Source organism: Spermophilus citellus, assembly GCF_964194105.1.
Source record: "Spermophilus citellus genome assembly, chromosome: 3".
Classification (NCBI taxonomy): domain Eukaryota; kingdom Metazoa; phylum Chordata; class Mammalia; order Rodentia; family Sciuridae; genus Spermophilus; species Spermophilus citellus.
The window spans coordinates 190,570,035-190,596,256 of NC_138184.1; the positions used below are offsets into that span (position 1 = coordinate 190,570,035).

The 26,222-nt window shown below is 35.1% G+C and overlaps 1 protein-coding gene across 1 annotated transcript in view; it reads right to left on the bottom strand.

Annotated features, from left to right (window-relative positions):
* Positions 1-26,222, bottom strand: part of FOXP2 (forkhead box P2) — a 561,440-nt gene that overhangs the window by 468,939 nt on the left and 66,279 nt on the right. Inside the window, exon 2 of the mRNA XM_081286102.1 lies at positions 20,638-20,779. The gene's annotated coding sequence lies outside the window, so the exon portion shown is untranslated. The remainder of the gene's footprint in view (positions 1-20,637; positions 20,780-26,222) is intronic.

Here is a 26,222-nt window from a genome sequence, read left to right on the forward strand (position 1 = left end):
ATCTTCAGCTTGAAATCTTTCTTGCAAAAAAGGACAAATACAATAGTTGTTTATATCAATTCATTTACCAAAAAACCTCATTAGAGCTAATGAGAATATTTCCTTTCAAATGTGACTATCTTTTGATATTGAAAAGAAAATGAAAAGTAAATTTTAAATAGTCCTGAGATAGAGTTGCATGTATATTTAATCTCACCTACTAGTAAGATGCTAGAACAGAGCATTCTTCTAGCCTACATCTAACATAAGATGCTTTTTCAATGGACTATGTCCTTGACTTATGCATTCCTAAGTATTTTTTTTTCAAAATGACAGTATTAAAACCAGTATTGAAAAGTTAGTTCCATTTGTACATTAATACTTCCAACTGTGGGCGTGTATAAAATAATTATCAGCTGCTTTACTCTATGTGAAAATATTTGAAGTTTTGTTCATAAAATTAAGTTATGAATAGATAAGACACCATAATTTATTTTACACACAAAAAATAATTATCAAATAGAATTAGATATTACAGGAGACACTAAGAAAAGATAAGGCATATTTTTGTTCAAACGAAGCTAATAATCAAGTTGAGGGGAACAGGCACAAATGCATAAAGCAATTAAAGCATAAAAATATTATATACATTTGCCCTTTCTAATTAAACAGGATCTGTTCATTCCATGTTCACTTTTACTCAAAGTTCAGCTTCACAGCAGTTTTGAAAGCCAGAGGCATTGTATAGTGTTACAAAACAAGGCTGAATCTAACTAGCTTAGCAGTTGAACCTTTCTACAGATATGGATTTCTCTTCTCCTCTCTCTTTATCATATTCTTATCTCCTACATTAGGACACTTTTTAATCACTGCTCCTATAAAAAGCCTTTTATTTTAACCAGTCATGTCATATGGGCTGTATCATTTTGTGATGCATTTATTAAATAAATATTTATTAAGTAATGACTGTGTCAAGCAAAGGATAGTCAAAGAATCAGTTTAAAATCAGACATGTGAAGGTTCAAATTCCAGGTCTGTCACTTAGTAACTGAACAAGCTACTTAAGTTTGTACTTAAGGTACATCTTCCACAAAACGTACATAGGAGGATGTCATCAACAATTCTGAAGGTTCACAGAATCCCAGAGGAAGCTGCACTTCAACTGCCTTGAAGGGCAGTAAGGAGTCCTCTACCACATAAGAAGGCGCAATTTCCTGACAAAAAGAAAACAATATAGACACATGGAGCCCACTAGGAAAACACTATACAAAGTTCTGAAACATTTTAGGATATAGAAGGTTAGGTTAGAGAGGGTTTACATGAATATTATGCTTTTTTGTGTAACTAATTTACTAGGGTGAGGGCTATATGGAGGGGGAAAAAAAGGCAAGAATTACCGAGTTTGGAATTTTGGATTCATTCTTATCTTTTTACCCGTACATCCATTGTCCAGTCTAGAGAAAGGAATACTGTGCACAAAGGGTCACAAGGCATAAAAACGAATCTAGTGATCAATGAAATTGCTGTAGAGTAAGTGAAGCAATAAAGAAGAGTCCTAAATATGCTGAGTAGACAAAACATGACTCTAGAAAAGTAGGCATGGTCCAATTCTTTTTTTTTTTTTTTAAGAGAGAGAGAGAGAATTTAATAGTTAGTTAGTTAGTTAGTTTTTGACAGACACAACATCTTTGTTTGTAAGTGGTGCTGAGGATCTAACCCAGGCCACACGCATGCCAGGCGAGCGCGCTACCATTTGAGCCACATCCCCAGCCCATGGTCCAATTCTTAAAGGTATGTTGGACCAGCCTGAAGACCTATCTGCATTCTGTGCTAAGTTATAAAGGAAAGACAGCAAAATTTTAAGCAGATTTTAAAATATCATGGTAATTTTTGAAAGAATAATCTTGTTACCTAGTCAACTGAATGGGAGAAAGAGTGTAAAGAATTAGGTAAAGCCATTGCAGGGGTCCAAGTGAAAATTTTAGACTAGGGTTCTGGCAGTGAGGTATTGAGAGATGAACACACTTCACACCTAATTTGGAAGATGAATCTATGTGATTAGGAAACATTTTAATAGAAGATGAAAAGAAAGAACATGTCCAGAATGACCCCATATTTCCGACATGGGCATTTGAGTATAAAATGGTGTTTGCCATTCACTAGGAGAAAATATAATAAGAGAAGCATACTTTGATATGTGGGGAGGGAGCTGGTAAGGAGCTTCATTTTATGCATAATTTCAATGGATTCCTATGGGACCCTTAAGTAGAGATTTCATGGAGACAACTGAAAATGCACATCTCAAATTCACAGAATAAATAAGAGCTAGAGAGAGAAAAGTAGGAGTCTTAGGTCTTGGAGTTGGGTGTGGTGGCCCATACCCAAAATCCCAGGGATTTGCGAAGTTTTGGAAGGTGGGTCACAGTTCAAGGTCAGTCTTAACAACTTTGTGAGACCCTGTCTCAAAATAAAAATCAAAAAGGTTAGGGATGTAGCTCAATTGTAGAGAACCCCTGGGTTCAGTCCCCTGTACTGGGGTGCTAGGAGCCACAAGCAAATATACGATGTATGGCACCTTTGGTTGTAAAGTGACGCCAGCTAGCCACTGAGATATGATTATGTTAAGATTTACATTCATATGGAAATTGGACTCCCGCTGTTCACCTTGGCCTGCTACCGGACTCATGTTACGGGACTCATGGAGAGTTCCCATTGGTTGGGGAAGGATAGTAGGAGGGAATTTCGGGGGAGGTCCGGGGGACCCCCGGTTCCGGGGAACGCGCAGTCCCGGCAGATGCCCGCGTGGGAGGACCGGGTTTGGCTTGCCGGCGCCTACGGAGTATTGGCGGCTTTTTCAAAATAAAGTTTTGTTCCTGCTTGAGTGGCTCGTGATTCTGTGCCCAGCCAAGACTGCGGCATTTGGCGGCCCGTGCGGGGAACGCCTGAAGCTTAGAGGTGAGTAAAATTGCTCGCCCCTGAGGGAAGGCGACAAGATGGGTGACCATCTCAAAAAACAATTTGTTCTTGTTTTGATTTATTTTGTTTTTATTTCGAGCTCCCTAGCCCTAGAATTTTCTCAGGCGAACTGGGAAAAATGGTTGGCTCAAGGTTTGAAGTTATTCGGCCCTGAGAAAGAGAAAATCGATACAACCATTCTCTGCTCCGTTTTTGTTTCATTCTGTTTCGGCTTTGTTTTATCCTATCTTATTGGGTTACGTTACCTTTATAGTAGATTAGAATCCAGTAAAAAACAAACCGAAAAACTGTTAAGTAAATTGTTAGAAATCCAAACTATGGTAGAAAAAAACGCTAGGTCAAGCAAAAGAGAAGGTCTCTCAAGCTAGTCAGACAGAGGAAAATTTAAAGAAAGCAAACTTAGAGGAAAAGCAGCCATCAGGTGGAGAATTTCAACAGGAGGTTGCTACTAACTCCGTTCTATCACCAGAGGGCGTAATTCAACCAACAGCTCCATCTACCGCTGAGCGGCCCTCAACTCCCGTAGTTGATGGACGGAATTCTGAGGCAGAACCCCAAAGATTAGCATGCCCTGTACTTGAGCAGGCAGGAGGGCAACGAATTCACCATGCTTTAGATTTCAAAACAATAAAGAAATTAAAGGAGGCTGTAACAACCTATGGGCCGCAAGCTCCCTTCACAATAAGCATGGTCGAATCTGTTACCAACTTGGACATGACACCAGCAGATTGGGCTAACGTGTCGATCTGTGCTAAACGGAGGACAATATTTGTTATGGAAGGTTGCCAATGAGGAATTTTGCATGGAGACAGCTAGGCGAAATGCAGAAGCTGGTTACCCTCAAAGAAATATAGATATGCTATTGGGAAAGGGACCTTATGAGGGTCAAAGACAGCAAATTGAATATGACCCTGGCGTATACGCACAAATTGCTGTAGATGCAGTTAGGGCATGGAAAACTTTACAGGGGCATGGAGACTTACAAGGTCAATTATCTAAGGTAATACAAGGAACTAATGAACCTTACGCTGAATTTGTAGATAGACTTATTCAGTCAGCCTCTAGGATATTTGGAAATACAGAACAGGTAATGCCATTTATAAAACAACTGGCTTATGACCAAGCAAATCGTTGCTGCAGAGAGGTCATTAGACCATGGAGACATGAAGATTTAAACACATATATTAAATTATGTAGAGACATTAATGAACAAGGGCAAGTCTTGGCAGCAGTACAACAGGCTTTAGATGCCAGGCCAAAAACATGCTATAATTGTAATCAAACAGGACATTTTAAAAGGAGTTGCCCCATAAGAGGAGGGTTTAACAAAGCTGGGTATCAAAGGAATAGAATACCGAGTATTTGCCCACGATGCCATAGAGGGAAACATTGGGCTAATGAATGCCGTTCTCAAACCACCATAGAGGGTATTCCATTATCAAAAAACGGACAAGGACCAAGTGTTTACCCACGATATCGTGGAGAAAGGTATCAGGCTCCATTGCCAAAAAAAGGACTAGAGGGCCCAATGCCCCGGGGCCCAAAACCACAAATATATGGGGCAATGGAGGAACCCAGCAGCACCATCAAGGTAGTGCCCAGGACGCATTATCCATTAAATCCCTCATCAGACAAACTAGAGGGAGCGCAGGGCTGGACATCTGCTCCTCTGCCAGAGCAGTACTAACTCCAGAGATGGGAGTTCAAATCATTCCCACAGGAGTAAAAGGACCTCTTCCCCAGGGAACAGTAGGCTTATTATTGGGACGCAGTTCTTCTACACTAAAAGGACTTATGATAAGTCCTGGGGTAATTGATCCCAATTATGAGGGTGAAATAAAAATTATAGCTAGTTCTCCAAGAGGTATATCAGTAATTTCACCAGGAGATAGAATAGCACAGTTATTAATAATACCCAGCCTGCATGATAAATTTTCCAGTTGTAATGTAGAAAGAGGTTCCAAGGGATTAGGCTCCACAGGTGTAGATTGGGCTATGCTGTCTTTAAATTTAGATTCTCGCCCAATGCTAAAATTAAATATTCAAGGACATGACTTTAATGGGCTGCTGGACACAGGAGCTGACCTTAGTGTCATCTCTCGTCAAGAATGGCCAAAACATTGGCCATTACAACAAGCCACTCAAACGCTTCGAGGCCTAGGAGTGGCGACTAATCCCGATAGAAGCGCAATGGTATTAGATTGGAGGGATCCTGAAGGATGTGAAGGAACTATACAGCCCTATGTATTAGATCATCTTCCTATAAATTTATGGGGACGAGATGTCCTAGATCAATTAGGATTGACATTAACAAATAACATCAATCCTAACGCGCCCACTACTAGGGCTAAACAAGGCTTTAGGAAAGAAAAAAGATTAAGAGAACAAGAACAAGGTATGACAGCACCTATTCAAATAGATCAAGAAATAAATAGACATGAATTGGGTTTTCAGAAAGGGCCACTGAGACAATCAAAATTACTTGGAAATCAGAAAGACCAGTGTGGGTTCCTCAGTGGCCCCTGACTAAAGAAAAGATACAAGTAGCCCATGACTTGGTCAGACAACGATTAGCGGAAGGACATATACAACCTTCCGTATCCCCCCATAATACTCCCATTTTTGTCATTAAAAAGAAATCTGGTAAATGGAGATTATTACAAGATTTAAGAGCCATTAATAATGAGATGGTTATTATGGGACCTGCTCAATCAGGGATTCCTCAATTGTCTGCTTTACCAAAAACCTGGCATGTTTTAGCTATAGATATTAAAGATTGTTTCTTTTCAATTCCAATTCATCCCGAGGATAGTCCACATTTTGCATTTACTATCCCTGCACTGAATCATGAAGGTCCTGATCAGAGATATGAATGGAAAATACTCCCTCAAGGGATGGCTAACAGCCCAACTATGTGTCAAATTTATGTTAATAAAGCAATCCAGCCACTTAGAAATCAAAATCCTGAACTACAAATATTTCACTATATGGATGATGTGTTATTGGCACATAAAGATAAAAACACATAACTAGAATGTTATGCCACACTTACAAACTTATTGAAAAATTATAATCTAGAGATAGCAATAGATAAAGTACAATTAAATCTTCCAATTAATTATTTAGGAGTTCTATTATCCTCAACCATGGTCCGTCCACCAAAAATTCAAATACGAGTAGATCAACTCAAATCACTTAATGACTTTCAAAAGTTATTGGGAGACATAAATTGGATAAGGCCTTATCTAGGCATACCAACAGGAGAGTTAGGACCTTTATTTGATATTCTAAAAGGTCCATCAGATCCAAATTCACCCCGCATGTTAACGCCTGAAGCAAGAAAAACATTAAAAATCATTGAAACATATATGGAAAATATGCATTTGGATAGAATTGATATAAGTTTGCCTTTATTATTTATTGTACTACCAACAAAAAATATTCCTACAGGAGTATTTTGGCAGGAAGGTCCATTATTGTGGATACATTTCTCTTATTCTCCTAACACTATTCTTACTAGATATCCTGAGGCTGTAGGACAATTAATACTCAAAGGAATAAAAGCAGCAAAGGGAGTGTTTGGGATTTCTCCCAATAAAATTATTACTCCATATACTATGGATCAAATTGATGAGTTAGCTAATGAGTTAAATACTTGGGCAATAATCATGTGTAAAACTAGTGTTTCATTTGATAATCACTTACCATCTAATCCTTTGTTGTCTTTTTGGTCTAAGCATCCTGTAGTTTTTCCAAAAATGACAAGAAAAACCCCTATCATAAATGCTCCAAATATATTCACTGATGGGTCAAACAATGGTACAGCAGCAGTAGTTACTCCTGATCAAACTTTTACATTTTTAGTACCCAAACAATCAGCTCAAAAGGTAGATCTTAATGCAGTATTACAAGCTTTCATGATGTTTAAAGATTCTGTATTTAATTTATTTTCTGATAGTCAGTATGTAGTTAATGCTATAGTATCCCTTGAAGATGCTGGTAGGATTTCACCTTCTTCTACTGTTTTCTCTTTGTTTTCCGCTATACAAAGTCTAATCTGGGACCGAAAAGATCCATTCTTTATAGGTCATATCAGGGCACATACAGGATTGCCTGGAGCCCTTAGTATGGGCAATGAACTAGCAGATAAATCTACACATGACATACATATTTTCTCCACAGTAGAAGAAGCTATAAATTTTCATAAAAGATTCCATGTCAATGCTAATACTTTACAAAAGCGTTTTAAAATAACTAAAGAACAAGCCAGACATATAATAAAACAATGTTAAAATTGTGTGACATTTTTACCACAAGTTAATCTTGGAGTCAATCCTAGAGGACTGATACCTAACCATATTTGGCAGATGGACGTCACACACTTGCCAGAATTTGGAAAATTAAAATATTTACATGTTACAGTTGATACTTCTTCCGGATTTTTGATGGGCTCCCTTCATGCCGGAGAAAAAACTAAAGATGTTATATCTCATTGCTTACAAAATTTTGCCACTGTGGGCATTCCAAAACAGTTAAAAACGGACAATGGTCCTGGTTATACTTCCACCTCTTTTAAACAATTTTGCTCACCATTTGGCATTACTCACATAACAGGAATTCCATACAATCCACAAGGACAAGGCATAGTTGAAAGAGCTCATCAAACTATTAAAATGTACTTATTAAAACAAAAGGAGGGAATTGGAAAGGGGTATATATCCCCCAAAGATAAACTTAAAATAACCCTTTTTACTCTAAACTTTTTAAATTTGGATTCATTGGGACTTAGTGCTGCGGAAAGACATTTGTACCCAAAAAATGTACATAAGCCTAAGGTACTTTGGAAAGATATTCTAACAGGACAATGGAAAGGCCCGGATCCAGTGATAGTCTGGAGTCGGGGCTCTGTCTGTGTTTTCCCACAGGATGAGCAGCAACCGATTTGGATTCCAGAGAGATTAACTAAAACAATTTCTACAGAAAAAGAAGATGATTTGACTCAAATCCATAACAGCTGACATCCAGAGCTCCAGCTTGGCTATTCTTACATCTGCGACAGTGATTAACCAAGGTGTTTTTTTTTTCTCAATATCTATTTTATTATTGCATTTTTCCCACATCATAAAGTTCTATTTTAATTTTGAGCTCATACAAACCTAGGTTAATGTTTTTCTGATCAGTTTTATTTTTTGACTGTGTTTTATTTTTTTGACTGTGGAGTTTTTAAACATTGCAATGGAGATTTCACCTAGGTATAGTTACAAGGCCTTTATTTACTATTGTCTTATGTGTTGTATGTTGTGTGCACACTTCTGTTTTGTGTTGTATGTCTGTATGTGTGTATGTCCATATTTCTTATATGAGGAGCACTCATGAAAAAATGGATCCGAATTTTTTCTTTATTCACGTGATTTATATGGTTTAATTTAAATTAGGTGAACAGCTGTTAATGATTGTTTTTAAAGATGGTTAACAGATCTGTTTGTTTACTAATTTAAATTAGGTAAACAGCTGTTAAGGATTGTTTTTAAAGAAGTTTAACAGATCTGTTTGTTTACTTTCACCTTTCCTTTTCATTATATTTAATAATTCTGTTCAAGATAATGTCTCTTTAACATCATTGCCAAAATTTCCATCTCCATCCCAATTCCGGTGAAGACTGAGATAAAACCAAACTACAGCTTCTATGATAGCTATCACAGTAAACTGTATAAACTGATGCATCAATGAATATAACTCAACAAGTAATGCTCAATCAAGGACTTGATTTACTTTGGGAGAAAATGGACATATTGATAGACTCCTCCAATTTGAACTGCTTGCAGAACTTGCCTGGACTATATATCAGTTACATACATTGTGAAATATCATCTGGTGCACCGAATTGTGGTACTGCTGGCATGTCTTTGCTGATGGTGTCACCAGTGATGCAATTTCCTTGCCAGCTCACCCCATGTTTATTGTGGTAATACTGGCATATCTTTGCTGATGGTGTCATCAGTGACGCAATTTTTCCAAAGGAGCCATCAATTGGCTTGGTGTCGTGGCATTTCTGTATCTTCCTCCCTTCTACTAGTGATGGTCTAAATTTGGGGGCCAACAGAGGTGAGGCAAGAACCTCACCCCCCCACTGGTACATAGGCCTATCCACAAGCATGGCTGAATGCTGGACTGGTAGTCAGTGACGGGTTGATCTGATTACAGTGGATTCAACCTAAGACAGGAAGCTGACGCCTAAATGTCAGTTCTCCCATGACGGGTAAGAACCATATGTTAAATTGGACAACCTACCAGGCACGGTCCTTAGCCACATTGCTTGTTGCTTAATTAAACAGAAGGGGGCAGATGCTAGGAGCCACAAGCAAATATACGATGTATGGCACCTTTGGTTGTAAAGTGACGCCAGCTAGCCACTGAGATATGATTATGTTAAGATTTACATTCATATGGAAATTGGACTCCCACTGTTCACCTTGGCCTGCTACCGGACTCATGTTACGGGACTCATGGAGAGTTCCCATTGGTTGGGGAAGGATAGTAGGAGGGAATTCCGGGGGAGGTCCGGGGGGGACCCCCGGTTCCGGGGAACGCGCAGTCCCAGCAGACGCCCGCGTGGGAGGACCGGGTTTGGCTTGCTGGCGCCTACGGAGTATTGGCGGCTTTTTCAAAATAAAGTTTTGTTCCCGCTTGAGTGGCTCGTGATTCTGTGCCCAGCCAAGACTGCAGCACTGGGGGGCAAAGAGGGGGATAAGCTTCAGCACTACAGATGGTAGTTAAAGCTTTGGGGATAGGAGAGCTCATTTAGAAAGTAATGTGCCCAGTGAGGAAAAGAGCTAATGTTTTGAAGTGGGCAGGAAAAAAGACTCATAAAGGAAATGTAGGAAGAGGAGTAAGTGAGAGAACATGAGGTGAGAATATGAGATTATAGGAGGAAGCAGTCAGTAATGTTAAATATTTCAGGGAAGACAAGGCATTAAAAACCGTCCTTTAGATTTGTCAACACTAACACTACTGCATGACTTCTACTTAAACACAACAATCTAAACCCCCAATTCTAATTATTCCTTCCAAAAATATTAATGCAATGATAACACAAGGAAAGAAAGTTATGACCCCATGACAAATCATAGAAAAAGCAGCTACATCCATTAAGAAGTGCCAACATATCTTAGTATGCACTACAGATCCTCAGAGGAAGTTGTTCAATGAGTCAATCAGCACTTATTCAGTCTTTCAAATTCCATCTTGGAGGAAAAGACACTGACTCAGGAGTTTAAAAAAGATAGTGAGAAATACCTAGGAGTTACATCTAAAGAAAAAAAAATGCTGAAAAGTCTATCTCCCTTAGAGTGAACTCATACTAGTAATATTTATATTCTACATGTGTTTTTTCAAAGGTAGAAAAAAATCTACTATAATGTGAAAATTGTTGGTCTGTTCTTTCTTTTTTTCACTGAATGGAATTATTTTTGGCTTAATTAACCAAGATCATTTTCTTTAATCACAGCCCTAAAAGATGTGAACTGTTCAACCATGATAAAATTATTGTATTTCCTTTCAACATAGTCTTCCTAAGCATTGTAAGTCAAGACAAATGACTACAACTCACCTTGCAATGCAGTATAAGCAAACTTCCTTTTCTGAAAGAGAATATCAAATAAATTCACTCACCAAAAATTTTTATTAAATGCAGGATGTATGTCAGCACCGTTCAAGGCACTGGGAATTCAGGCTGAACAAGGCATGGAGGAGTTTACCAAGTACTGGGAAATAAAATGGTACCTTACGAAGTTCATTCTTAAAGTATTACCGAAAATTTTAAAAATCACTGTTTCCAGGTATTTGCATATAAATATCTTTTACATTACCATTAATTTCTATAATGAAACTCTTCAGAAATTTTATTTCTTAAACTGCCTCAATTCATTATCTACATAGATTTAAATTAAAAGACCTATATTTTCAATAATAAAAATTGAGAATATCAAATTTAGGTCATTTACATCTTTTAAAAAATAAACAGAAGACAGGAGTACCATAAAAAATATTTTAAAACTGAACAAGTAAACCAAAGCTGTCTTCTAATAACTGGTTAGGTATAAAGGGTTTGTAAAAATTAAGAGACTGAAATTAATGGAGCACTGAGCAAAAATATATGTATATAATTTTACTCTGAAAAATCTATATAGAATTTTTATTTAAAATTTAACTCTGATTTGTTAATTCAAATACATTTGTTTGTGATTGGTGTTTCACAATAAAAAAGAGAGAAAAATGGTTACCAACAGATATTCTGTGTAGCAATATGTGTTTTTCATCTGAACAGAGACAGGAAGGGTTGACTAGAACAAGACTAATTAAGAATCCTAGGGAAAAAATGGCAGTGAGAAAAAATGGAAATTGTATGAAAGGAAATGGCAACAAATAAACTAATTAAATTTCTTTCTCTGAGACAATTGCTGACCCACCTCACTAACAGTGTCAAATTTAAGAACTTATATTAAAGGTCTTGCTTTGGTCATTCTACCAACACTGACTCACTCTATCAGTTCTTATATCTGATAGAAAATATAAACATCATAGTGTTATCTATTATAAATATAAAATAAAAGGATGTGCTATTCTCATAAAACACAATAGGAACAATTAAAACAAATTCAGCTCACTTCGCCCTTTTGCTTAGAATAATATCTTTAATAAGAATGTCACAAAATGTATAAATCTATTAATCTGATTATGGAGACTACCCAAGGTACCTCAATATGTAAGGCTACTAGATAACTAAAAAAGTCAAAATCAAAACACATGTGATCACTACATTATCCAGGGAAATACTGAAGGGACTACATTCACATGTATTGTAATGGACACTAGAATGAGCATTTCATAAACAAAATAATGATATGAATGCAACAGCTCCATTTTGTCTGGATGTCAGGAGCTATGCAAAATATTTCATCATCTTTGTAAAATCTCCCTGAAATCCTATGTTATTAACTTTTATATGATGCTTTTTAAAAAGGCAACATACCCTCTATGCTTCATTTGTATGATTTGAAATAAACCAAAATATCACTTAATGGTGTGACCTTATTAGGAAAAAATAGCAATATGTTATATAAACATGCTGGAAACCAAAAGGGGAAATTGAGCAATGGAAAAAGGATATGAAATTTCAGTTAAAGAGGAGGAATATTTTCAAGAGACCTATTGTACATCAAGGTGACTGGAGTTAGTAACAATACATTGTATAATTGAAAATTGCTAAGAGTAGAGAGTAAGTGTTCTCACTACAAAAAATAATACGTTTATGAACTGTTACATAAAATAGCTTGATTTAGCCATTCCACATGTGTACATGTATCAAAACATAAATATCACATTACATCAAATGCAACCTTAAAGAAGCTCTTCAGTATGTGCACAAAGTGATACATACAAATATGTTCCCTGCAATATTATCTGAAATAATAAAAACTGGGAAACAATAAGTCATTCATACCAAGGAAATTTTTTTTCAAAAAAAAAACATGCCTTATTCAAATTATGGAATGTTAGAGAGCAATTAAAAACTAATGAATATTACCCACCAAAATATCAAAAATGCAAAAAGATAAACTACATGTTGGCAAGAAATGGAGCAACTTGAACTCTCATACCTTAATAGTGAAAGGACAAACCACTACCTGGTATCTGCTTTAGAAGATGTGGAATTTAGTGTCTTTTACATACAATATACATCTAAATAATCTTCAGAGAAGTATTATTCCTAAAACTAAATTCACTAAATTCATTGATATGAATGCACAGGTCTTGGCATCCAGACAAAATGGAGCTGTTGCATTCATATCATTATGAATTTAGTGAATGTGGAATGTCCCCCCAGAGCTCATGTGTTGAAAGCAGGGTCCCCAATGAACAAGGTTCGGAGGAAGGAAGATCTAGGCAATGACTGGATCACAAAGGCTCTAAATAGATTACTGAAATGTAGAATGTGCTTGGAGGAAATAGATCACTGGGTGTATATTATGCAGGGTTTATCTCCTCTCCAGACATTCTCTTCCACTCTGCTTCCTGAATGCCATGAGCTGAGCAGCTTTACTCTGCCATACTGTTCTACTATGACGTTCTACCTCATCTCAGGTCAACAGCAATGAAGCTGGCTGACCACAGCCCAAATCCTCTAAAACCATGGCCCAAGAAGGGGTAAGAAGCTGGGTACAATTGCTCATGCCTATAATCCCAGAGGCTCAGGAGGCTGAGGCAGGAGGATTGAGAGTTCAAAGCCAGCCTCAGCAACAGTGAGGCACTAAGCAATTCAGTGAGACCCTGTCTCTAATAAAATACAAAAAAAGGGCTGGGGATGTGGCTTAGTGGTCATGTGACCCTGAGTTCAATACCAAAAAAAAAAAAGGAGGAGGAATAAGAGGTGCTCTACATCATTATAATGAAGTCTGAAGACATAAAACAAAATTGTAATGTATGTCAAATTTGAGTATGAGTGCCTACTATGTATTTTCTGAATGTTAGAATATTTCAAAATGCAAATATTAAAGAAAACTATCAATTTGGACTCTACAGTGAAGAGAATTTGAAATTATTTTCAAGGAAACACATTACAATAAATTTGCTCAGATCAGGAGATTAATGAATGCTTTTTTAGACCTTAAATTACCTGAGATGACCAATATGTTTTATTTTAGGTGAAGATTTTAGGTCTTAATAAAATTTATACATTTTACAAACCTAAAATATTCTCCCTATGTAGACTAAATGGTATTTTATTATTTACAAAACAAAAATTTATGACTAATAAAATTGTCAATATTAAAATTATTAAGCACATAAGAAGTTTAAGTAGAAATGATCATTAGGTCATATATATGGAAGAAATATATTTTCAAGCTATTCTGTAATATCTGACCAAGACCACTTTGCTTCTTCTTTATGTCATTACCCATGGGTATCATAAGAATGGAGCATGCGAGTAATAATAGTTGCATGGATAGAACTGTCAGCTCCACAAAATTAGATCATAAATGCATCCACTAAAAAGGAGTTACTCATTTCAGGAATACTCAGTCCCCTGTCCCAGATAACACTTTGCATCGTTAACTTGGAAGTGGACTCCATGGGTAACTAACTGTTCCTTCAAACAGATTTGGAGCTTACCATGCATTTTGTGTTTAACAAGAAATTTTGTCTTTACCATCTTGCCTTTAAACATGAAGAGATATAAAGAAAACACAAGTTTTTAGTAGTTTGCCTTTTAAAAAAATAATAGTCACTAAGACTTAAGGCTTTTGTGATAAATATGTAAGTTTGATGGGAGTTTGTCATCAGATTTAAGTACTGTCTCTCTTTGTTACAATCCTCCCTTTAGTGTCTGAGAGCAGACATTTAGTCAAGAGTTGAGTATTATTCAGCACTCACTAGACACAAATTTAGTCAGATATTTAGGCAAGATATGCAGGCTACTATTTAAGGATATTAACAGTCGTTTTTGCTGGAAAACCTACATCATTATAAGAGTGCAAGGAGTTTTGTCAAAATTACTATTTTTAGAAGATCCAAATCAGTTTTGAAGACAGTTGTATAAACCTCTCCCAAGAAGCTGGTGCCTCACTATTTAGTATAAACTAAATCACAGGAACATCAATTTTTAAAGAAAGATTCAACTCCTTCCTTGCATTTTTTTGTCATGTCAAAATTGACACCTCTTTTTCATACATTTAATAAATAATCTTGTTTCCCATATTCCCATAAATCTTCTCAAGATGACCAATGCAAATCCTTTTAATCTCTAATCAAGATGTAGTAGTATATCATTCTCTGAATTACACACTGAAGAAAAAGAACACTATTCTATTTCCTGCTGATAATGTGTAAAAGAAATATGTGTGTGTGTGTGTGTGTGTGTGTGTGTGTCTCTCCATCAGATATTCTTCTAAGGATTTATAAACATTCCAGGTACATTAATATGAAGTTTCAGAAAAACTGGGGCACAAAGAAATAGTAACTTTTTAAATATTTCCATGTGGTGATAGGATACATATTTCCTGAATTCCAGAACTATATCAATTCCAGAAGAATTCTCTGCTTCAGGACTTAACAAATAAAATAAATGGCTACATAAAATAATGCATATTAAGGTATACCAATATATTTTTGAGAGAGATACAAAACCACACATACATGTGGGTATATAAACACATACATACATGCCAAAAATACATTTATTCTCTTATATACACACAACTGCTGTATAAGTGAAGGGCAAGCAAAAGATAACCAACACTAAATAAGTGACTGCTCTGTCAGATATTCTGTGTGTTTGATAATTAAACCTTGACATAACTCTATAAAGAAGTTATTATTGTTGCTTTTTTACATGCAAAACTTACCCAGAATCCATGTAAATTAGAAGTGGCAGCGCAAACATTTGAACCCAGGTCTGTCAAATTCAAAATGGGGCTCTTTCCTCCACAACATGCTTAAAATAAGTTTCAGAAAGACTACAAGCATTGCTTTATGCCTCTTGAACACAGAAAAAAAAATTCATTCTGGCACTATGAAGAAACATAGCTAGTTTTTAAAACAAAATCTGATTTTATTCCCAAAATTTCAATATGGCAAAGGAAAAGTTGCTACAAAGATAATTCTTAGTTGAATATGTTCAAAATGTAATTCCTTGGTAATCTGGGCTTTGGCCAAGACAAATCAAAATCATAGATATTTTACAAATGCCAAGTTTTCAGAGAAACAAAAAAAATAAATGCAATAGCAACAGATGCATTCTCCCCAGACATTTGTGTTGAGCCTAGCTATCTCCAGAGCCTGAAGAAAAAGGGGATTTTCATATTTCATTTTTATGAATAATAAATTCCTGGTTTCTCTTTAATGTCATCGAACTACATAGGAGTATGTTCACTCCTTGGAAAACTAACCACTTGAAATTACTGAGAATGAAAGAAGAAAAAGTGGGGAAGAAAAAGAGAAGTGGGGAGGAAAAAGAAAGAAAAAGAGAGAGAGAGAGAAAGCGAGAGAGAGCGCGCTAGAAAAAAGCCCATATCTGGCTCTTTTATAAAACTAAAAGTATAATTATATTTAAAATTTTCTATTCAAAGAAAGACTATCATTTTCTTATATATTACAACATAGCAAAAAAAATTTAAAATTTTGTATCACTTAAGTGAAAAATTGTTTCTGAGGATGACAGACCTCTGTGGAAAGCATATGAAAAATCAGGGAAAAAAAAACAATGAGCAACTCATTGAAGGTGAGGAGTTCAGTACTACAGAATGAATATTTTTATACTTGACATCATATGTGTCTATTTTTAATTTTACAGTGAAATATTTATCTTAAAATAAAGCTAAGTTCATGCTGGGTAAATAGTCAAGAAGTTACTTAAAAAAGGCAAGTACAGAAGTCCTTCTCTATAGAGGTCAGCACTTTTCCAAAATAAAATATATTGTTTTGTAATATAATGAAATATTGATTTTAAAATTCTATCTTTTTAAATCTTTTTTTTAATTCTATCTTTTTAACTTTGAATATTCAGTGTCAACAGATCACATTTGAAATTGTCTTAATTTTTCTCAGAATTCTACTTAACAGAATCATTGACATTGCCTTTTTAATTCTTTTTTGCTATGAATTACATTACACATGCAAGGAAGTATCTAAAATAAAGTCATAAAACTAACGTTTTGTTTTCTCTTTTTTAAATTAATAAATTTTATGCTTTAAACCACTTTTATAGATTTACAGGAAAACCAAGCAGAAAGAACAAAGAGTTTCCATATGCACCTTCCCATCCCCAACATATATACAGTTTCCCTATTATTAACATGTTATATTACTGTGGTGCATTTGCTATAACTGATAAACCTACAGTGATACATTATCATTAATTAAACTATGGAATTTACATAAGGATTCACTCTTTGTTTTGACCAATTTTATATATTTCCACAAATGCCAGGCCATACAGTATCACACAGAATGGATTCATTACTCTAAAAATTCTATGTACTACCTATTCATTTCCCACTTCTGCCTATAATTCCTGACAACCTCTGATCTTTTTTTTTATTGTCTTCATAGTTCTATCTTTTTCATAAAGTCACATAGTTGAAACCACAGTCTTTTCAGAGAGCTTCATTCACTCATCAATAGACATGCTTGGTTCCTCCATGTCTTTTCATGGATTGGTACCTCATTTTTTTATTACTAAATAATACTACATTGTCTGAATATAGCACAATTTGTTTATCCATTCACCTATTGAAGGACAACTGGGTTGCTATTCACTTATTAAGGAAACAGATCTGGGGTTCTAGCTCAGAAGTAGAATGTGTGCTTAATATGTGTGAGGCCTTGAGTTTGATATCTAGCACCACTAAAACCAAAGTGGGGACTGCTGTAACATTCTTGTGTTCATGTGAACTTTAAGATTTCAATACATTTGCATAAATATGTTGGAGTATAACTTCTGGATGACATCACAAGGATGTGTTTAATCTTGTAAGAAACAGCCAGCTGTCTTCTAAAACAAGTGTATGTTCTTGTTTCCCCCAACAATGAATGGCAGTCCCCAGTGCTACACATATTCCTCTACAGTTGATGTTAACAGTGTGCTGGATTTTAGTCATTCACATACTTGTGTAGTGATACCTCCTGTTTTGCTTTGCAAATCCTTAATAATTTAAAGTAGACATCAGTTTATATGTTTATTTATCATATGTATCTGTGTATTATATCTTCTTTAATTGTGTTTATGTTTAGAGCTCTTGCCCATTTTTAAATTGGGTATATGCTTTCTGATTATTAAATTTTAAGAGTTCTCTGAATACTTGGGATACAAGTCCTTTATCAGTTAAATATTTTGGAAATATTTTCTCCCAGTCTATGGCTTATCTTTTCAGTGACATTCTCACAGCCAGAAGTTTTTCCATTTTAATGAAGTCCAACTTAACAAGTTTTGTTTCATGGATTATTCTTTTGGTGGTGTGTCTAAGAAAGTCATCACTCAACCCAAGTTTACGTAGATTTTTCCTAATGTTTATCTTATGGTTTTACATTCAGTTTCACGATCCATTCTGAGTTCATTTTTGTGAACGGGAAATGATCTGTGTCTAGATCCCTCCACCTCCTTCCTTTTTTTTTTTTTTTTCTAAATATGTGAATGTCTAGTTGTTCCAACACCACTGGGTGAAAACCCTGTCCTTTCTCCACTGAATTGCCCTTGCTCCTTTGTCAAAGGTAAGTTGGCTATACTTGTGTGGTCTATTTCTGAGCTATCTATCCCATTACAATGATCTATATGTCTTAATCTTTTAACAATGTCAAATTTTCTTGATTATTGTAGGTACACGATAAGTTTTAAATTTAGGGGGTGTCCATCTTCTGACTTTGTTCTTTTTTTCCAATATTATATTGATTATTCTGGGTCATCTTGCTTTTCTATACAAGGCAGCTTATCAATGGTAATAAAATAAATTGCTAGGATTTTGAGAGTGTCTTGAATCCATATTTCAAATTAGGAAGAACTGACTTCTTAACAATATTGAGTCCATCACTCCATGAACACAGAATATTTCTTCATTTACTTAGAGTTTTAATTTTCTTTCATCAGCATCTTGGGTTTTTTTCCTAATATTGATCTTGCATGTGTTTCATTAGATTTATACCTAAGTACGTTTCCTTTTGGGTATTATTAATTTCAAGTACCAATTGTTCATTGCAGATATATAGGAAGGTCACAGACTTTTGTATATTAATCATGTGTTTTACAACCTTTCCATAATCATTGACATTTTCAGTGGTTTGTGTTCTTGTTGATTCTTTGGGATGTGCTACAGAGATAAGCACGTCTCCAATGAACAGTTTTATTTCTTCCTTACCAATCTGAATTCATTTTATTGACTTTTCTTGTCTTCTTACTTTAGCTATGACTTTTAGTATAAAGTTAAGTAGAAGTGGTGAGAGGAATGTCTCTACCTTGTACCCAATCTTAGCAAAAAATCACCAGGTTTCTTCTCACCAATAGCATTTCATAAAGCATAACATCCCTGCAACCACCAGCCAGCCAAACAAATAGAATGTTTCTAGCACACCAGAAGCTCCTGGAACCAACTCCTCAACTTACCACCTACCTATTATTTAACAACTATCCTGACTTTTGTTGTAATCACTTCTTGCATCCATAGAAAGTAGTCTAGTTTTGAAACTTCATATAAAAGAAATGATCCAGTGTTGTTCTTTTGTGTAGGGTTTTTTCCCACTTACTATTATGTTTCTGAGATTCAACCATGTTACTGTTGCCATACTTCACGCATCCTCACTTGCTGACCAGCACAAGATCAGCAAAATGTTACTGTAAATGACATTATTTTTCAAACCTAAAACAACATCAAACCAATGAATAAAAAAGTTGTATGTGAAGAACAACTGCTTCACTTCAGAGAAAAGAATGTTTTCAGTCTTTTACCAAAGTGTCTTTATCTTGCCCAGTGATTTCCAATAAATTAAACTGAACAACTAGCTCAAATAACTAAAACATTCCTCTTTGCATGCACAATTTATTTTAAATATATAACTTTTTCCTGAGTTAAAACAACAGATGTTCAGGTACTCAGTGGGACTATAAGAATGGTCTAGATAACAGAATTAAACATTAGGAAGATTTCTCACCATAGACCACTTTGACCATGCTATTAGATGCTAAGTCAATAAAAATATCACATACCAAACCTGTGAAGATTCATGTGTAGGTTGGAGAAAAACTGGGGGAATGTATAATTTGATTAACTCTAGAGCATATATATTTCTACTATATTTTTTGGACTTCTAAACATCAAAATAATATTCTGTCATTGAGTTCTTTAACCAAGAAATGGAAAAGGCCATCAGTTAAGAAGCAAAAGATAAATTTCTGGCAGTTAAGCTAGAATATCATATTTCAAGTGCCTTATCACAGGATGCCACACTAGTTAACTTCCCAAATAAAAGTGTTGACAAAGAAAAAAGAATTTGTTCACAAATAGTCCTCCTAACACAAGCACTGGTTTCAATCAGCATTCTACCACCAATTTCTGAACAGGAACTGAATTTTGTGTCTCTGTACAATCTTTGAAGTTTTTCCTAACAGGGAACAGTCTTTCCAGTACACTGACCTGACAAAACTGACATATATTAGAGATCATATATACGAAGTCAGTGGAATAAAGTTTCACTATGCAAAGCGAAAAAAGGACTTAATCTCTCTCTTATCATATGGTGGATTTAAACAGACATATTAAAATAGTCTTATAAAGAAATATAAAAAGGAAAGAACCAAAGTTTAAAGCAAAATGATTATAATGGTCCTAGTGTAGCTATTAAATCAAATGAAATTACCTTTTCATCAGAATACTCTCAAAATTCTTAACTGTTCTCCCTCAGAAAATACAATTAAAATCAATTCATTTTGCATTAAATATTATTATCCTAAGGCATCACTGTGTATACTAGTGAAAGTTAACACAAATCAGCATGAAAAAGTTACCAACTAGAGCCACGGTATATTTTCTAAAGAATAAATCCAAATAACATTTTTATTCACTAAGATTTGAAAAGAAAAAGAAGGGAAAAAAAACTCTGAGGGATGGAAAACACACAGTAAGCATGATGACTTACATTTGGAGGGATAGATGTTAACACTCTTTCCCAGGACTGAGGAATCTTACTCTTGCTTGCAATGATCCTTTCTTCAGAATATTTTTCTACTTCCAGAATATGCCAGGACAAAGCTTCAACGGACTTCTATTATCTGTTTGATCTAGAGGGAAATTACACTTTTAATCAGTTATTACAAATGCATCAGACATTTTCTCTTACTGTTCCAGGATATGGGAGCTTCCCACTATTTTCTGTGGAATCTGAGGTGAACAGAAATACAGAAACTGCCTTGTTGAACTTTACAATAAATAAATGTAGTACTTTTAAGTTATCAACACTAAAAGAAACCCACATTTAACTCCTTTTTCATTTTTATGGCTAAGCAGCACAGCAAGAGAAAATTAATATTCAAAATCCAAATGACGACAAAAGCCTACTCAAATATATTTTTAAAAGACTTTAACATAATTTTGCAAATCCATGAGTTTGAATGGTCTGGCAGAGACGATTAGGTGTCAAATATTTTTACTCATTCATTTTAATGTCTTAGCGCTAAAGAATTACAGGATGATTAGAAAAGTGTAAAGGAAAATCCATTTTTAAAAATTTTAATGGAATAATAAAAAGAGATGATTTCGAGAGCATGAGACAGATCAGACACAGATAACACTGGTCTATAAGACAGCAAGACATCTGGAATAAGAATTTTAAAGATGGTACAAAAGTTGGGAATAGGCTGTTCAAATAAGGCATATGGGGCAAATCAGAGTAAATTACATGAGTATATTCTAAATATGGTTTCATCTTAATTCTCTAACAAATGCATTAGTTATTAAAATGCACCACATCCCACACCTTTCTTTCAAGGACACAGAAATATGCTGCATGAGTATCTGACCTTTGGTGGTATAAACATTCATAACCTTAATAAAATTATTTCTGTTATACAAACTATCAAAATTTAAGTTTATAATAATGGGTATTTTCTGCCTCACTAAAATTAAATATTAAGATAAATGCCTTCAAATTGTGCCATACTCCAGATCATATTCCCGTGTCTTATCTTAAAATCACTCATTCTCTCATTCACTAAATAAAAATTTAGAACATTTGGAGAAATATTTGTGGCAAAATTGGAAATAAAATATTATTTTTATGCTAATAAATATCTACTATGTTTTGAGAAAATGTGCACGATGGGACTTTAAAACCAATTATTGCTCAAAACCTTAACACATTACACTGGTGGTTATCATTTTAAGAAAACACTGTGAGGAAAGGACACAAGAATGATGTGATGCAAAATCTATATCAGAAGAGCTAAATAAAAAATTAAAATATATGTAAGAAAAAAATACTTCTTGAAATTATTTATCTCATCATGAATTCTTGCTTGTGTGATTCCCCCTCCATTTTTAACCAATAAGTGGTACATGCAATCATTTACCTGGGATACCTCAAAATTACTTAAAGGTGAAACAAATACATAAATTTGATTGCCAAAGATTAAAGCTATTAAAGGAGAAAACCCACTAAAGATTACATTTTAGGATTCTAACAAGCTGTTTTATTTTGTTTTCCAAAGATTCACCTACTCTTGGCCTAATTTTAAAGTCTTGCCACTAAAACTTATCAAAATGCACTTTCTATATGAATAGTTCCATATGACTGTTCAAACACAGGTAGTTTTCCTTTGGTTTCTGGAATGTAAAAATGATTTTGCAATGTTGTGGGTCAGTGCAGATCAATGCACCTTCCTTTAGGGAAGCCTTTTGAACTGACAAAGGATGAATGATTGACATCAGTAACAAGTACTTTTTGTTATTCTGGACTGACATGTCATTTATAGCAATACCTATGCTAATTAATGCCATCCATACCTACCAAATGTGTCAGAGGAATATACCAGATTATGCCTTTTCACAGTGTATAGTATGAATGTGCATAAAATTACATTTAGATATGGAAATTCTTCCCTTTGTGATCAAGAACCACCCCCAATACACACACACACACACACACACACACACACACACACACACAATCTTCTATGATAAAGAAAAACCCAAATAAAGTGCAAATAGCCACACTTTGTTTATTCTCTAGACACATTTTCTTTAAAAAAGCAAACTCCTTCTTGAAAAATTCAATATACTATAATCTTAACCCCAAAATATACAGTATCTAATGTACTAAAATACTAGTGAAGTCACTCTGCCACATTGCATTGAAATTTTGTTTGCAGATAATCTCAGCTACATTGGTAGCTCATTAGTAACTGGAAATCTGTATTAATTATCTTCATTTCAGACACAGTTTGGTATCTAATATCAGTTTTCCTACACAGTTAATTTCAATTAAGTCATCAAAACTATGTATACTTGTCAGAGAATGCATTATATACAGAGAAAGAGGCCAGGCCTGATGGCACATGCCTCTAATCCCAGCAGCTCAGGAGGCTGACATAGGAGGATAACGAGTTCAAAGCCAGCCTCAGCAATGGCAAAGCACTAAACAATTCTGTCTCCAAATAAAATACAAAATAGGGAGGGGGATGTGGTTCAGTTGCTAAGTGTCCCTGAGTTCCATCCCTAACACCCCCCAAAACAGAAAGAATTATTAATGTTAACAACCAAAACCAGTCATTAAATCAGATAAACCAATAAAGACCTTGTATCAGTGCCTGGCACATAGCTAGCACTGAACAAATATGAACTATAATTAGATGACTATTCATCCTGAATTTCCTGGGATAGATGTAGTTCATGCCTATTGCATTTATTAGGAACTATCCCTTTCCTTCTCAAAAGTGTCCAAGTTTGAATGACAACTTGATCCATCTACTCAAAATACCACTAATGTATTATTCATTTATCATTTTATTTTTCTTTTGGTAAACAAATTATTATTTTTGTTGTGGTGATGGTGATGGTCCATAATGCTGTCCTATGACAAAAATATTAAGATGGGTTTAGAATAAACAAGACTCCATTCTTTTAACATTTACACAGATGTTTCAAGAGTTTACTGAATCCTCATATTCTTGAAGCTAAATATCAGGTCATCACCATCCAGCTGAAAAAATCCAAATATGATTTCTTAAGTCCTAGCTTGCTTAATTTCTCAGCCTATGGTTTACTCTTCTTGAAATTCATTTGATTTACATGGCATCCCTCTTTCCTCATCCCTCTCCAACTTTCACATCACCTTTATTAAGACTCTGCTGGTTTGTATTCTGACATGCACCTTCTCAATAACTGTTTTTCCAATTGCCTTCTTAATCTGTAGTCTATTTCTTGTCATATCTACTACTTGTTGAAAATGAAGATTCTTATGGTTCAGATGGATCTTAAATGCTTCCCAAAGGCTCATATGCTAAAGGCTTGATCACCAGCCTGTGATGCTACTGGGAAGTAAAAGTCACATCATTGGTTGTGTGCCCTGTGCAGTGATTTCTAGGATCTAGCCCTTTCCTCTCTTTTTCCTGGCTTCTCAGCCACCACGAGGCAAAGAGATTTCTTCCCATGTACTCCCATCATGAGTTACTGCATCACCACAGGCCCAAAGCAATTGAGTCAAACAATCATAGACTGAAACTTAAAACCACGAGGCAAAATAAACATTTCCTCTTTTCAAGTTGTTTACCTTGGGTATTTTGTCACAACAATGGAAACTAACCAACACAATTTCCAAAAGTATATATCCAGTCTAGGCTTCTTTCCTGGCCTGAAGATTTAAAGTGCCTATTGAATACATAGTTTTCTATGTAGTTCCCTCTCATCCAATCTTAAATCCTTCAAATCCATACTACATAACAAAACCTAAGCTTTATAAAAAAATATATACATCTGATAGTGTTCTTCCCAAATTAGATATCAAGGGAAGTAAAGGCTTGCAGAGGATTCAAGGATAACAGAAAATGAGGCATGTTAAACCCAAAGCCACTAGAATAATAGGCAATCTATTCCTTATCTCTCTTTTGTAATCCCAACCTATTTCACCTATGAAAACTGTTGCATAGAGGAGTTAGAATTCAAGGCAAATATTAATGGAAATAAAAATATATCATAAAGGTCACAAGATATAATACCCATAGACAAAAGTAGAAAGGCGGGGAGTAAGATTTTTAAAAGTTGGGATACTTTGTGGTAAAGTCTTTGTAGAAGTGTTTCTTAATCCTGATCAGATTCTTGCCATTTCTGCTTTGTAAGAATGCGGGTAAGTTTTAACAAATATGAATTTTCAAGACAAGCTGGAAAAGGTGTCCACATCCGTGTGTGTATGTGTGTGTGTGTGTGTGTTAGAGAGAAAGACACAGAGAAAACAGAGAGAAATTCAGTTTTTTTTAAGATTTAACAACTAAATTCATATTTAAAAAATAATAAAGCTAGGCAAATTACCTGCAAGCACTCTAAGGGATAAGAAACATCCCTGGGCTGGGGATGTGGCTCAAGCGGTAGCGCGCTCGCCTGGCATGCGTGCGGCCCGGGTTCGATCCTCAGCACCACATACCAACAAAGATGTTGTGTCCGTCGAGAACTAAAAAATAAATATTAAAAAAAAATTCTCTCTCTCTCTCTCTCTCTCTCTCTCTCTCTCTCTCTCTCTCCTCTCTCACTCTCTCTTTAAAAAAAAAAAAAAAAGAAACATCCCTGTTTGATATCAGGGCTAAATGATGGGCTATCTTGCAACCTTATGTAAAATGGATTCTAAAGAAAAGTTTGGTTTGAGTTCTGAACAACCAATAAAAAAATATTTTGCACGAAATTCCATTTACATTTTGAAAAATATTTACTAGTTAATTTTATTATCTTAAAACAAGCTATTAATATATTTTTCCACCTTCTTTTGCTGAGACTTTTGTTTTCTAATGCCTCTTAAATGTCTTCACTTGAATATTCTGATTCAATAATACAAATTACCAGTATTTTGTGTATCTTCAGAATTTAAACTCCTGCCTTCTTTTTACTCAAAACACCCAATTTTTCTTAAATATATAACAAGAATATCAGATGCCTCTATAAACATATTAAAAACAAGTTTCTCTAGCACTTCTGTAATGACAGTCTTTCCCCCAATGTCAAATTGATTCCTCACACCCACCAAATCCCTTCATCTTACGATTATTCTGTAGAACACATCTAACCTAACAAGGTTTCCCAAGCATAGGTTTTCATGGTCTGTTAAAATGGCCTTAGGTAGACAGGAGAATTAAATTAATATCTGACTTGAATGTATTTAACTTAAAATCATGCAAATATTTCCCTGATGCTTTTCCTCATAAGAGCATGTTTTACTGTTGTTTGAAAAAGGAGCTTCTCAATAAACCAAAATTTATTAATCTAAAATCAAAGGCCCTACGTTCTTAAGATCAAATCTGCCTCTTCTTTACTTTGTTCCACTAATCTACACATTCTATAATCAAACGGAACTATTTGATATGTCTTTATCAGCCTTTAAAGTCTCAACTTACTCCACTGAGCATGTCTCTCCTCTCTCAAATTCTGTTTCTCCAAATCTTACCTTTCAAACCTCAATTCAATTACCACTACTTCCATGAAGCGCTGCCTTACTCTGTCAGGCTGAGGGAATCAACTGACCTG